Consider the following 13,170-nt stretch of genomic DNA (forward strand, 5'->3'; position numbering starts at 1 on the left):
TTACCGTGGGAGGTATCCTAATCATCATAAGGTGTATAGGACCCCCTGACGAGGAGTGGCTGCAAGTTACAAGAGATTCTTCATCAACAGTGACTGAATGATGTCCTCGGAGTATATCCCTTATCTATGGCAGCAGAATAACGTCAGCTGCCTCTATATACCAGAGTTTTGGCTCAACTAAGTTCTAAAATGGTGCAGGTGCCTCGATTTCTATTTGGTAAAAGATTGATGATGACGTGCAAAGCAGCTAGCCACCTTCGGTCTTGTTGTTGTTGTAACAGTGTTTTTATTATGTTTATATGTTCGTTCCTCTGTTCAATCTGGCTCTGGGTCTATCTCCAGTTCCAGAAAAATGGCTGCTTCGATGGGATGTAGCCACAGATCCACTGGAGTTAGATGGGTAGGTTTGGCGGGGCTGTTAAAAAGGTGTTGTGCGTCGTGCGGGCCCATGCCGCATACTGGGCATATGTCTTGCACGGCGCGATCGATTTCCGCCCAATACGAATTTAGGCGACTGCAATATCCCGAGCGTAGTTGAGCCAAAACTACTCTGGTTTGTCGTGGTAGTTTACACTCCTCAGCTGCGATAGATGGAGGATGTACTCTGAGTACTTTATTGGCAGTACTTTATTGGCCTTGGCAACTGCGTCCGTGTGAATGCTATTCAATCCTGCTTGATATGCTTGTTGATCTAGGGGTTCTCTCCTGTATCGTTGGACCTCTGCCTCTAGAGCATGGATATCCTTCGTGATCTCCCTGAATGGGCCGGGCCTACCCACAAGATGGTGATTGGGATGGCTCACACGATAACATCCAAGCAGGTACTGCAACGAAAGCATCTCATTGTGTTGCTTTACAGGAAGAATTTTTGCCTCCTCATGTAGATGGTCCACTGAAGATTTGAGGAGGCACCCTGTCGCTGTTCTCAGGGCGGCATTCTGGCAAGTTTGAATCTTTTTCCAGTTCGAATCACATAATCTCGGGGACCAGACTGGAGCCGCATAGCTTACCACAGACCGACCTATCGCGTTATACGTGGCCAACAAGGTTTCTTTATCTGCACCCCAAGTGCTGCCGGCCAGGAACTTGAGGACCTTGTTTCTACTTTTCAACTTGTCGCAGATAGCTGTGGCGTGTGCGCACGACGTGATTGTAGTGTCGAATGTGACCCCTAAAATTTTAGGGCAGTTTGTGGTCGGAATTCTGCTATCGTCGACCACGACATTCAACTCACGTCCAAACTGCGCTGTCCATGTGGTGAACAGAGTGGCTGTAGATTTTGTGGGGGAAATCTGCATATTCCTCGAATGGAAAAAGGTGGTAAGATCGGTTAAATAGTTGTTCAGTCTCTCACAGATGTCATCAGGATAGGTACCCGACGCCAGGATCGTGCAATCATCCGCATACGTCACGATCTCCATGCCGTCTGGAGGGGGTGGAATACAGAAGAGGTAGAGGTTAAACAGTTCCGGAGATATCACCCCACCTTGGGGAACTCCCTGTTTCACTCAACGGGGTTTGGACTTCTTATTCCTGAATTCCACGTACGACTGGCGTCCACACATATAGTTCACTATCCAACGTTTCAAGCTTGGCCGGAGGGTTGTCTGCTCAATGTCCTCAAACAGCGTGGAGTGCCTGACTGTATCAAAGGCTTTTGATAAGTCAAGCGCCACCATCACTGTTCTATCGCACGGCCGTCTCTGGTTGAGTTCTTTACAGATATATGTGGTAATGGCGTGCAGCGCTGTTGTCGTGCTGTGCTGCTTACGGAATCCATGTTGATGATCGGCAACTTGATAGCTATTTCTGAGACTGGGGAGGAGCAAGGCCTCAAGTGTCTTTGCTACGGGCGACAAAAGCGAAATCGGTCTGTACGATTCACTTTTGCTGGCATTCTTGCCATTACATACAATCCCACGGCAGCGGGTTCTTTCGTACCGGATTGACTCGGAACAACACAAAACCAATGTTCCGGCCAGCGGCTGCCACCTCAGTGTGTACATGTTCGTATTGATATTGGTAGAACATTACGACTACTTTTTTGTCGCTAACTTGCCGAAAAATATCGTTAATTGCGATTTTCGGTAACTAAAAAAATTAGTTAGAGAATAGCCTTACGTCAACATAATAATATGTTTTAGTTGCAGTACCTGCTCGGGTGTTACCGTGGGAGACATCCTAATCATCATATGGTGTATAGGACACCCTGCCAAGGAGTGGCTGAAAGTTACAAGAGATCCTGCATCAACAAACTTATCAGGCATTCACACAGATGCAGTGACTGAATGATGTTCTCGGAGTATATCCCTTATCTATTGAAGCAGAAGAACGTTAGCTGCCTCTACAGACCAGAGTTTTGGCTAAACTAAGTTCTAAAATGGTGCAGCTGCCTCGATTTCTATTTGGCAATAGATTGATGATGACGTGCAAAACAGCTAGCCACCTTCGGTCTTGAACAGTTTGACTGGTAATTCATCCTGTTTCTATTATTCCTCGGACGACTTACTCCACAACTGACGGCTACGTGCCCTTATGAAGTTTTCCGGTCATTAACTCTGGAAGTACCACAACGACTACTTACGGCAGCCCTTAAACTGTACTTAAGCAAACAATTTTTAACTTGTATTGTTGCAGCAACGTAAAAGTTCTTTCGTGCTTAATTTCGGTTATCAGGTTCTGATTCTTCTGTATTCAAATATTCTGCAACAAAGAATACAAAGAACACCTAATCAGATTTTGTTGTCCTGCTGAACCGGAAAAATCTTCGCCCCATGGCCCATTCGTGACATAAAGAGGCAATAATATGCGAGGACTTCTGGCAGGTTTGAATATTCTGCCGCATAGCTTACCGTAGGACGGTCTATTGCTTTATGACAAGGTGTCCTTTCGTGCTTAATTTCAGTTATCAGGTTCTGATTCTTCTGTATTCAAATATTCTGCAACAAAGAACACCTAATCAGATTTTGTTGTCCTGATGAACCTGAAAAATCTTCGCCTCATTGCCCATTCGTGACATAAAGAGGTAATAATATGCGAGGAATTCTGGCAGGTTTGAATATTCTGCCGCACTGCTGCCGCATAGCTTTCCGTAGGCCGGTCTATTGCTTTATGTCAAGGTGTCCTTGTCAGCACCGCAAGAGCTGCCGGCCAGCGTCTTTATGTAGTTGATGATCGAAATCAGGACACCATTGACCAATATGTTCAGGGGGAGCCTCATTTCATATTCCCCTGAACTGCCCAGGTTATGTAGGCATTTACCCTAACACATTTTTCAATCATCAGGGTGTGAAATTTATGAGTGGTACAGAACTCACTCTGAGGTCCTTCTATTTATTATTTTTGAATTGGACATATAGCTGATTATCCAAAGGTTCAAACACGGCTGGAGGGAAGTCTTATCTATGCAGTCAAAAGGTTTGACATGGTTAATGGTATCGTTGGTTTTTTGGCTTTAGTAGCGTCAAGAACCTGCGAACTGTCTAGACTTACGATTAATTGAGTATGCTTGTTGTAGGAAGGGCACTAGAAAACTTTCTGGCCTAGGCAACACGCAGTATCGCCAGGCGTCACTTGACATTTTTTGGAAAGTTTGACAGTTTTTAGCCTAAGTGCACAGTTTGACATACGACCATGTGTTGGGTTGTTTACAGTGGCTTGATTGAGACACCTCTAACATGGTTTTTGAACGCTTCTACAGCATCTTCTGGCGACGACAATTGTTGACCAGGCCTTTTTTCTTGATGTACTGGAATCAAATGAAGTCATTGGCTCCCCAGTCAGGGCTGTACGGGGCATGACCCATCAATTCCACGTTTTGTCTGGTCAAACAGGCACTGGTTTGAATCGATGTGTGGGAGCTCGCATTGTCATGATGTAGAACGATTCGTCTTCTCTTGTTCGTTTTTCGATTTTCTTAGGCAAACAAATTGTAGTGTGGAACTCAGAATTAACCGTCCTAATTTTCTCAAGCGGTATAGTCGCCACACTGTCAGTTTTGCCGCAGAAACAGGCGACAATATGCTTTGAAGGCGTTCTTCCATGAACAACTTTCGTTGGATGTGTCTCGCTTTCGAAGACCCAAACGGTCGATTCCTGCTTTGTTTCGGTCTCTTAAGCATAGATCCAAGATTCGTCATCTGTGACGATCGTATAAATGTCGTTTGAAGCATCGCGATTGTTTTTATTCACAATTTCTTTGCACCAACCTACAAGAGCCTTTTTTGAGCGATTGACCAATTTTGCTGGATCTAACGAGAAAAATCCATTATTGCGGCCAGGCGTTCATGCAATATCAAATGTTAGTTGGTGGAATAAATGCCAAAGGGTGCCTCTATCTCACGGTATATGACATGGCGATCTAGCATTATCCGTTCACGCAGGGATTTATTTTTTCTGCCACAACGTCCGATTTTGGGCGACCCTAACGACCTTCGTTTTTGGCAAGTGTCGGGCCATGATTGAATTCATTAAACCAGTTTTTCATATGCTATCGGCATACAAAAGATTTAATTTGTTCGATGCACTCTTGCCGTGATTTTCCACGTCGAAAGTTGTGAAAAATTATCGGACGAAAATGTTCACAAGTAAATTAAATTTTTGTTGCAAAGTGATTCTTTCAAGTCACTGTAAATAACCCAACACATGGTCGTATGTCAAACTGTCCTGAATACGCTTAGGATAAAAACTGTCAAACTTTCCAAACAAATGTCAAATGACGCCTGGCGACACTGCATGTTGCCTAGGTCAGAAGGTTTTTTAATGCCCTCGTAAATCTTCCTGGGCTTAGGTGGATCTTATACGGCGTAGAATACTGTTCTTCGCCCCGTCACTTTCGGGGTACTCTAGACTGCTACATAAAACCTCTTTGGATTTTTCACTGTGACGCCTTTCAAAGTAACAGTTTATCATCCTTCTTTCCCGCATTCGGGAGTTATTTAATCGTTGCCCACAATTTACTAATTCATCCGCTTATGCTCACATACTAGCTTATTGACTTACAGAGTAAGTTTTCCAACTCTTGGCTCTTTAGGGTTCGGTCGGACGACGATAATTTGCTAGTCTCGTAGCCTCTATTGGGAAGTTTGGTCTAAATTTTGAGTATTCGACCAGCAAAAATGTCTCAAGCGGCTGCAGTTGTTCTCTCAGCTATTCTACGATCTGAAAGACTTGACAGCTCTGTGAAGCGATAATTGGTAAATTATCTGAACCCTTGCTTTGAATCTCAGCTTTGCTTCCCATGGTCCAGAAAAGTACGTCTGTCAGAGGTTATTTTGTCGAGTAGTATGTAAACGGAGTGTTGTTTTGAGCCAAGAGAAATTACGGGTTGCCAGGACACACCCTTTATCAGAACTTTTGTGTGGTAGGTACCAGAATTGTCAAAAATGTATTCAGTATAAAAACAAGGTGAGACTCTCCTCTTATTGATTAGTGCAGCGCGAGTCTATTTTTATACTCTTAGCCTTTAGGCAAATGAGGGTATATACATATGTACTGTTTAATACCCTTAAAAATGTACCTCATCGATATAATGGACCCAAAGTGTTTTTAGACGAAATCCGCTTAAAACAACCAGTCTGTGAGATTGGTGGGCACGGTAAACCTCGAGTCAATTTGGTCCAAACTTTGCACCTCGTAATATTTTGTCCAAACCTCGAATAGTTCGAAGATGAACCGTATCGATACCTCCTGATTTTCGGCATTTCGAAGGTTGTGGCTGAAATTTGGTATTTAGCCTTCATTAGGCGTATAAAACGTTATACATAAAATCAACGTCAAAGGTCAACGTCTTTATGTAGCCCCTATAGAACGGTACCTCCGGATTTTCGGTATTTTGCGGGTTGTGGCCTCAGTATCCCATAGAAATGGCTTAAATTCGCTATATATTTAGGTCAATGTCTTCATATAGCCCCCGTAGAACGGCCCTTCCCGATTTTCGGTATTATAAAGATTTCAGCGTCATTATCAAACCGAAATGGATGAAATTTGGTAATTTGCCTTCGATGTTCGGGGTTATAAAATATTCTAGAAGAAAATTATGAGTATAAATTCACGTTTTCATATAGCCCCCTAGAAGGGTACCCCCGATTTTCGGTCTTTTCAAGGTTGTGGCCGCAATATCCAAACGAAATTGTTAATCTTCGTGGGGGTATAAAACTTTCCATCTGAAATTTGTCGGTATAGGCTCACATCTTACCGATACCCCGTACCCCCGATTTAGGTCTAGCACCCATGAACCGGTATTGCCCAATTTAAATATATTTTCGTAGATTTTTGTCAAATTTTCGAACGGAGATTGTTAAGATAATCTGCTCCTCCAGGGAATGTGCCTTAAAGTAGAGGAAGAGCTTATTATTTTTTTTAATTGTTTTAGTTAAAATTGTGAACACGACAACTACGGGAAGGGAGTAACGGATTTGGTCATATTTTCGTGGCCTATTTCAGGTTCGAATATGAACTATATGAGTCTACTCCTTCGGGTACCTCCTAGGAATGTGCCTTAAGGTAGAAGAAGAGCTTATTACTTTTTTATTGTTTTACTTGTTTTAGTTAAAATTGTGAACACGATAACTACGGAAAGTGAGTAACGGATTTGGCCATATTTTTCGAGGCCTGGTTCAGGTTCGAATATGAACTATATGAGTCTACTCCTTCGGGTACATCCTACACAAAAATTTAATCGCTTTGAATTTTTTTCCAGGAAGTAGAATTTGGGAGAGTTCAATTTTATGTGGGGCAATCCATATTTCCTGAGATAATGGGAATTAAAAAAAAAAATAAAATTTTTTACTTTTGATTAAATATTCTGAAAAACATGACTGAAAATTCGTTCCGTTTTCAATTTGCATGTTTCCATGTTATTCCACTAAGTGGATAATTTCTCGCAGAAAGTAGAATTCTTGCAAAAATGTTTGGTGTCACTGGAAAATCATTCAAAAAGGAGGTGTTTGAATCTTTTGTTGTTGTCCCGCCTCCAGAAGCGGTGTGATAGTGTGCGCACGTCGCACGTTGGTCGAAAGCACTGATCTAGCGGCGCAAAATTAATAACTTGCAAACGAATTGAGATACGTCACTGAAATTTGGCACAAACTCAGCTTGTACCTGTGGGTAATAATGGGCCAAATATGAACAATATCGGCTGATGTTTTGGTATAGCCCCCATATAACGGTACCTTAAGATTTTCGGTATTTTGAGGATTTAAGCCACAATTTCGTAGCAAATTACTTGTAATTTCGTACTTAGGGTTCCTAGTGGTCACAAAATAATTTCACCAAAAATTATGGACATAGGTGCACGTTTTGATATAGCCCCCATGTAACCGTACCTCCCAATTTAAGGTATTTTGAATATCATGACCACATTTTTAAACCAACTTGGCTGTAATTTTGCATTCCGTGTTCTCACTGCGTATAAAATCTTCTTACAAAACATTTTCAACACGGATTTATGTTTCGATGTAGCCCCTTTTATGGTACCCCCGATTCGTTGAATTTTTACTTTATATCCCATATTTAATAACATAGTTAGCTATAATATGCTATTATAGTGTCTCCGGAGGTAGAAATCCTCCTTGCAAACATTTCTCAAGATAGGTCCATATTTTGATTTACCTCCCATACAAATGCACAGCTAAATTTGTATGATTTTCATGCAAAATCCCTTATTTTAAAAGTGCAGTCATCAAAAGATTTGCAAATATTTGCAGCCCAAATGTGGTTATTCCATATCCAGAGAGTCCAATTTAATTCCCCAAAAAATAATCGAACCTACGTTCGGCTAAGTTTACAAGATGCACTCTGTGGAACAAGCGCGTACAACCCATAAAAACACAAAAAAATTGAATTTTTTTGAAAATTTATTGCTATATAACTAAGTACCTCCTAACTAATTTTTATAATTTAAATCTCACCCTCTGCTATTAATTGAATATAAATCTTGTCCAGTTTCATTACGAATGCATTTAACATTTAAACAAATATGAAGTTAATTTTTTGCAACAATTTTTTAAAATCTGATGCAACAGAAACTCTTGCATTTGATAGTGAATAACTGAGTGAATATTTACAACAACAAAAATTAAAAAACAAAATCTTTGTCTGCGAAGTGTCTGTAATCGATACAATTGAAAATATTTCGCAATTTTATAGTTCGATTTTTTTACTTTTGCGCCGCTAGATCAGTGATTTCGACCAGTGTGCGTCGTTCAGACTTGGTGGAGGTTATATGTCATTGATATGAAGAACCCTTAATGAGAAATAGTTTTTTTTCTGAATGATATACTTTTTCTTCAAAAATATATATCCCTAATATATATCGAAAATAGAAATAAATATATAAAATGTCGTACGGAATTTGACACTAAGCACAGTTCAATCACCTGGGTATTTCTGTTACCTTATATTGTTCTACCATGCATTGTTTTGAATATTTTGCTTCCAACAAGTCATATTTGGTCCATCTTCGTTTAAGTTCAATTCGTTTTAATTCAGTATAAGCCCATTCTTGGTTCGTGTTGAAGTCTTAATTGTGAGATATTGTCAGGATTATTGTTTTTCCATTAATGCCAGCGGTGCGTTAGGCAGTGCAAAGGTTGTGGTGGCAATGAGGTGTAGGCTCTCCTTGTTTTCATAGCAGATCGTTTTTGGTTCACCAGATCATTCTTACAGTGTAAAGTAATTCCATAATCATAAGTCCATTTTTTCGCACTGTAGGGTACTTTGCCTTGCTATTTATATCAAACTTGAAAATGGCCAATAACATTGACCAAGATAACGAAATAAATAAAATGATATGGAATATTGGCAGAATGGTAAAGGGGTGGAAGAAAAGCGACAAACCCCCCAATTGAATTCCAGTTTACTTTTCGATTAGTTATATTTAAGAATTCGATCGAGAAAGAAGTTCGCGTTAAGTAATTTTACGTTTGTTTTATATTTCCAGCTGTGTTCTTTGACGCTGGAAAATCGTCAATAAAATCGGTGCAAATTTTATATTTTTTGTACGTATTGTTTGTTATTTTGGTTTTACAAAGCTATATTTTATTATTCATTGGAAGAAAACAGCAAAATAATAATCTGTTTTAGTTATTAAACGAACGATGATATGTATCAATAAAAGTGATTATGAAAGTGCCAATAATAAATGGAATTAAAAAAAAAAGTTGATTGTTTAAAAAAAAATAATAATGTTATTCGAATAATTGCAAACAAAGTTCGTTCACAAATAAAATGTGTCATTTTGGTATTTTTGGTTGGGACGGGGGAAGGTAATTAAAAAATTCCCCAAAAGCAAGTGAGATAAAGAAAAAAAACACTATTTCTTTTTCAGTCTAAGTGGCGGTGAGTTGGAAGAGGTTTGGGAAGCATTATAACACCATTAAGTAGTGTCGTTGTCCACTTTTATCAAAAAAGAAACATTCGAGTAGGTAAGGGATAGGTCGTTGACAGTATTGTGTGGAACGAAAGCCTTTTCAATCCATACAGTGCTTCATAATAATTAAATCATTAATGATTAAATAACAAATGTTTCCGTTAGATTATCCTATAAGGGTTAAGAGAGTGAGGAAACAGCAAAAAGAGGACTGGGACCATCGAGACCAGTGAAAGACTTAAAGTTATAGGCGATGACATTATAATTCAATGTGAAATGTTGGCTACGTTTGGCTGGTGTGAGAACTTCTACCAAACATACTTAATACCTTAATTAACATATAGTTCGTAAAAATAATTTGATCACTCACAATAATCCGTTTTCTATCCTGATAGCCATCCAAGCTGTCTCTCCTTTATTGTACATACATAGGGAAATATTTTTGTTTCTTTCAGTGGTTGAAAATATAAACGTTTTATTTCCCCATATAGAGATAATAAAACACAAGAAAAGAAAAATGTTTTCATAATAATAACAAAATTGCGATAAATTGTAGATAAATATCGATTTGATTATTGTAGTGATTACACACTTACTTTTTATCATTTTGGTATTGAAAAATACGAAATCATTCGATAATGTTGTAGTAATTGTCATTGTCATACTGACTTAAGGAGGAATTTGTTTAATATTTATTAAACAAAAGATTTCATGTCAACTATAGGCGGCAATTTGCAATATATGGAAATTTTATAATGGGGAAACCGTCATTCTCTATGGGAGCTTTAAAAAACGGAAGTAGAAATATCCTTCTGCAGAAAAAAGACACAAGCCGAAGGCATATAAGCGGATGAATTTTTTTGCATAATTAAATTAAAACAAGTTATAACGGCGTTAAATAGGTACAATTAGCTCGCTTTCGTTTATGATAGTACCAAGGTATTCCTCCATGTTAAGGTTTATTTATTGGAGGAGAAGACTATCTTAACTGACGAAAATCTTTTTATATTGAGAATTTTTAAAAGGGCGTCATCATTGTTCTTTACAAAAAATGGATCAATATTTTTAATTTTTAATTTAGTTTTTGTATCCTCTGTATCCTCTATTTTTTGTAGGATTCGTTTCTAGGACTATATATCAAATTCATCCTTTTCGGTTTGATAATGACGCAGAAAATCGGGAGATATAGCCCATGTTCAATAGCAAACATCCTACTAGTAATATAATAATAAATTCTCTACTTATGGATTAAAGTGGGAAATTTCGGACGCCATATCTCGGGAAGTACTCATTGGCTTCCCCAACACTATCGGAAAAGTGGACCGCTATTAAAATTCCAACAGGATCCGAGAGTAGGCTTCCAAAAGAAAAGCGTTGAATTTGCTTGGGGAAAGTACCTAAAAGAATTAGGGACGTACGCAGGGTGCTTTTAAGGAGCCCGATAAAGACCTTTATATTGCAATGTGTAAAGCTTTGGACAACTCTTAACAGACATTAAAGTTGGTGTCGGCAGGTTATCGAGAGTTATTTTTAGCACCTTCCGAAATTATTTTCTAATCATTTTTCCGATGTTACTATTAACAAGTAAATACGGCGTAATGTTCGCCGGGCCGAACTTTTAATATCCGGCACCATAAAAGTAATTAAAACCAGATTTCAGCAAATTCAGTTGAATGATGTGGCTGAAACTTTAAAATTCTCAAAATCGTGAGTTTCCGTTGTACGGGGGCTATATAAAGACGTGGACATATTCCAGCAAATTTCAGGTGGGTTGTTGTATACCCCAACGAAGACTAAATACAAAATGTCAGTCATTTCGGTGTGATAATGAGGCGAAAACTCTAAAAATACACAAATTCGGTAGGTACTGTTCTAAGGGGGCTATATCAAAACGTGGACCTATATAAACAATTATAGGTGGAAATGTTTTTAGCCTCTGGAAATACAAGATACCAAATAACAACCAATTCGGCGGTCAAATAGGACTAAAACCTTCAAAATCATTCAAAGTGACGCACTTTATATGGGGCGTTATATGGGGCTATACCAATACGCGGACCTATATAGTCCGTTTTCGATACCATAAAATCTACGGACCCACTATAGATTTCATCAAAATTTAATCCACCTATCCGTTCGGACCCTAGAGTGATTTCCACAGACGGACAGACATGGCTATATCGATGTAGAATTGCATGCTGATCAATTATATATGAGGCGCTCAGCGCCAAAACGGCCTAACCCACATCAGTTTGATTTTTTTGGCCCTGTGGGTTAGGCCGTTTTGGCGATGAGCGCCTCATATACTTTATAAGGTCGCAAATGATAATTTCGAGAAGTTACAAATGGAATGACAAACTTCCCTGCGGGGAAATAAATTAGTTTAAAAGTACTTTATAACTAGTGTAAAAATAAACTTAAGTGGTTATTTTTCGATTATTTTCCATTACGCCAACTAACTATTTTAACAGGGGATGAGCTAGGCAGTGGACAATTGTCCATCTCTGCATTACTTTTAACTAGTTATAAACTAACTATTTTTAACTAATTTATATCTAACTATTTTTGACTTTTTGTAGTCAGTTTAAAACTGTTGTTTTTGTCTTAAAGAGAGTGAAAAATCATTTTTATACCCTCCACCATAGTATGGAGGGTATATTAAGTTTGTTTTTCCGTTTGTAACGCGTTGAAATACTCATTTGCGACCCTATAAAGTATATATGTATATTCTTGATCAGGGTAAAATTCTGAGTCGATCTGTGCACGTCCGTCCGTCCGTCTGTGGTAATCACTCTAGCATCCACAAAAATGGAGATAGAACGCTGAAATTTTGGGAAAATGCTTCTTTTGTTTGCAGGCAAGTTCGATGATGGGCTATATCGGTCCACGTTTTGGTATAGCCCCCATATAACGGTACCCCCGATTTACGGTATTTTGACGTTTTAGCTACATTTTCAGACCGATTTAGCTATAATTTGACATTTAGGGTTCTTAAGTGTCAATAAACGTATATAACAAAAGTTGTGGACACAGGTCCACGTTTTGGTATAGCCCCCATATAACGGTACCCCCCGATTTACGGTATTTTGCCGTTTTTAGCTACATTTTCAGACCGATTTATCTATAATGTGACATTTAGGGTTCCTAAATGTCAATAAACTTATATAACTAGTGGACATAGGTCCATGTTTTGGAATAGCCCCCATATAACGTTACCGCCCGATTTCAGGTATTTTGACGTTTAAATTCACATTTCTAGACCGAATTAGCTATAATTTGATATTTAGGGTTCTTAGTGACCAAAAACTTATATTCGGAATAATTATGAACTTAGGTCCATGTTTTGGTATAGCCCCATATAACGGTACCTCGGTATAACGGATTTCGGTATCCCCACATAACGAAGTTTCGGTATTTTGAGAATTTTACCTACAAGTTTTAACCGAATTATCTGTAATTTGAACATCTGACATTTGAAATTCTTAGTGGTCACCACACCTCTCCACCAAAAATTGTCAAGAAAGGTCGATGTATTGATAAAGCTCCCATATAAAAGTACCTCCCGATTTTCAGTAATTTGATGATTTTAGCTACAATATTAAACCGAACTAGCAGTAATTTGACATTTGAAGTTCTTAGTGGTCATAACACCTCTCCATAAAAAATTGTCAACATAGGTCCATGTTCGGATATAGCTCCCATATAATGGTACCTCACAATTTTCAGTAATTGGCAATTTTAGCTACAATTTTTAACCGAACTAACTGTAATTTGACATTTGAAGGTTGTTGTGGTCACCA

At 38.7% G+C, this 13,170-nt stretch overlaps 1 protein-coding gene across 1 annotated transcript in view; it reads left to right on the forward strand.

The window, feature by feature from the left end:
• Positions 1–8,843: 8,843 nt before the first annotated feature.
• Positions 8,844–13,170, forward strand: part of LOC141387089 (uncharacterized) — a 32,206-nt gene continuing 27,879 nt past the window's right edge. Inside the window, exon 1 of the mRNA XM_073956225.1 lies at positions 8,844–8,999. The gene's annotated coding sequence lies outside the window, so the exon portion shown is untranslated. The remainder of the gene's footprint in view (positions 9,000–13,170) is intronic.

The sequence above is a fragment of the Musca autumnalis genome, unplaced genomic scaffold (assembly GCF_047663935.1).
Source record: "Musca autumnalis isolate F117 unplaced genomic scaffold, ASM4766393v1 scaffold_5, whole genome shotgun sequence".
In the NCBI taxonomy this organism is placed as follows: domain Eukaryota; kingdom Metazoa; phylum Arthropoda; class Insecta; order Diptera; family Muscidae; genus Musca; species Musca autumnalis.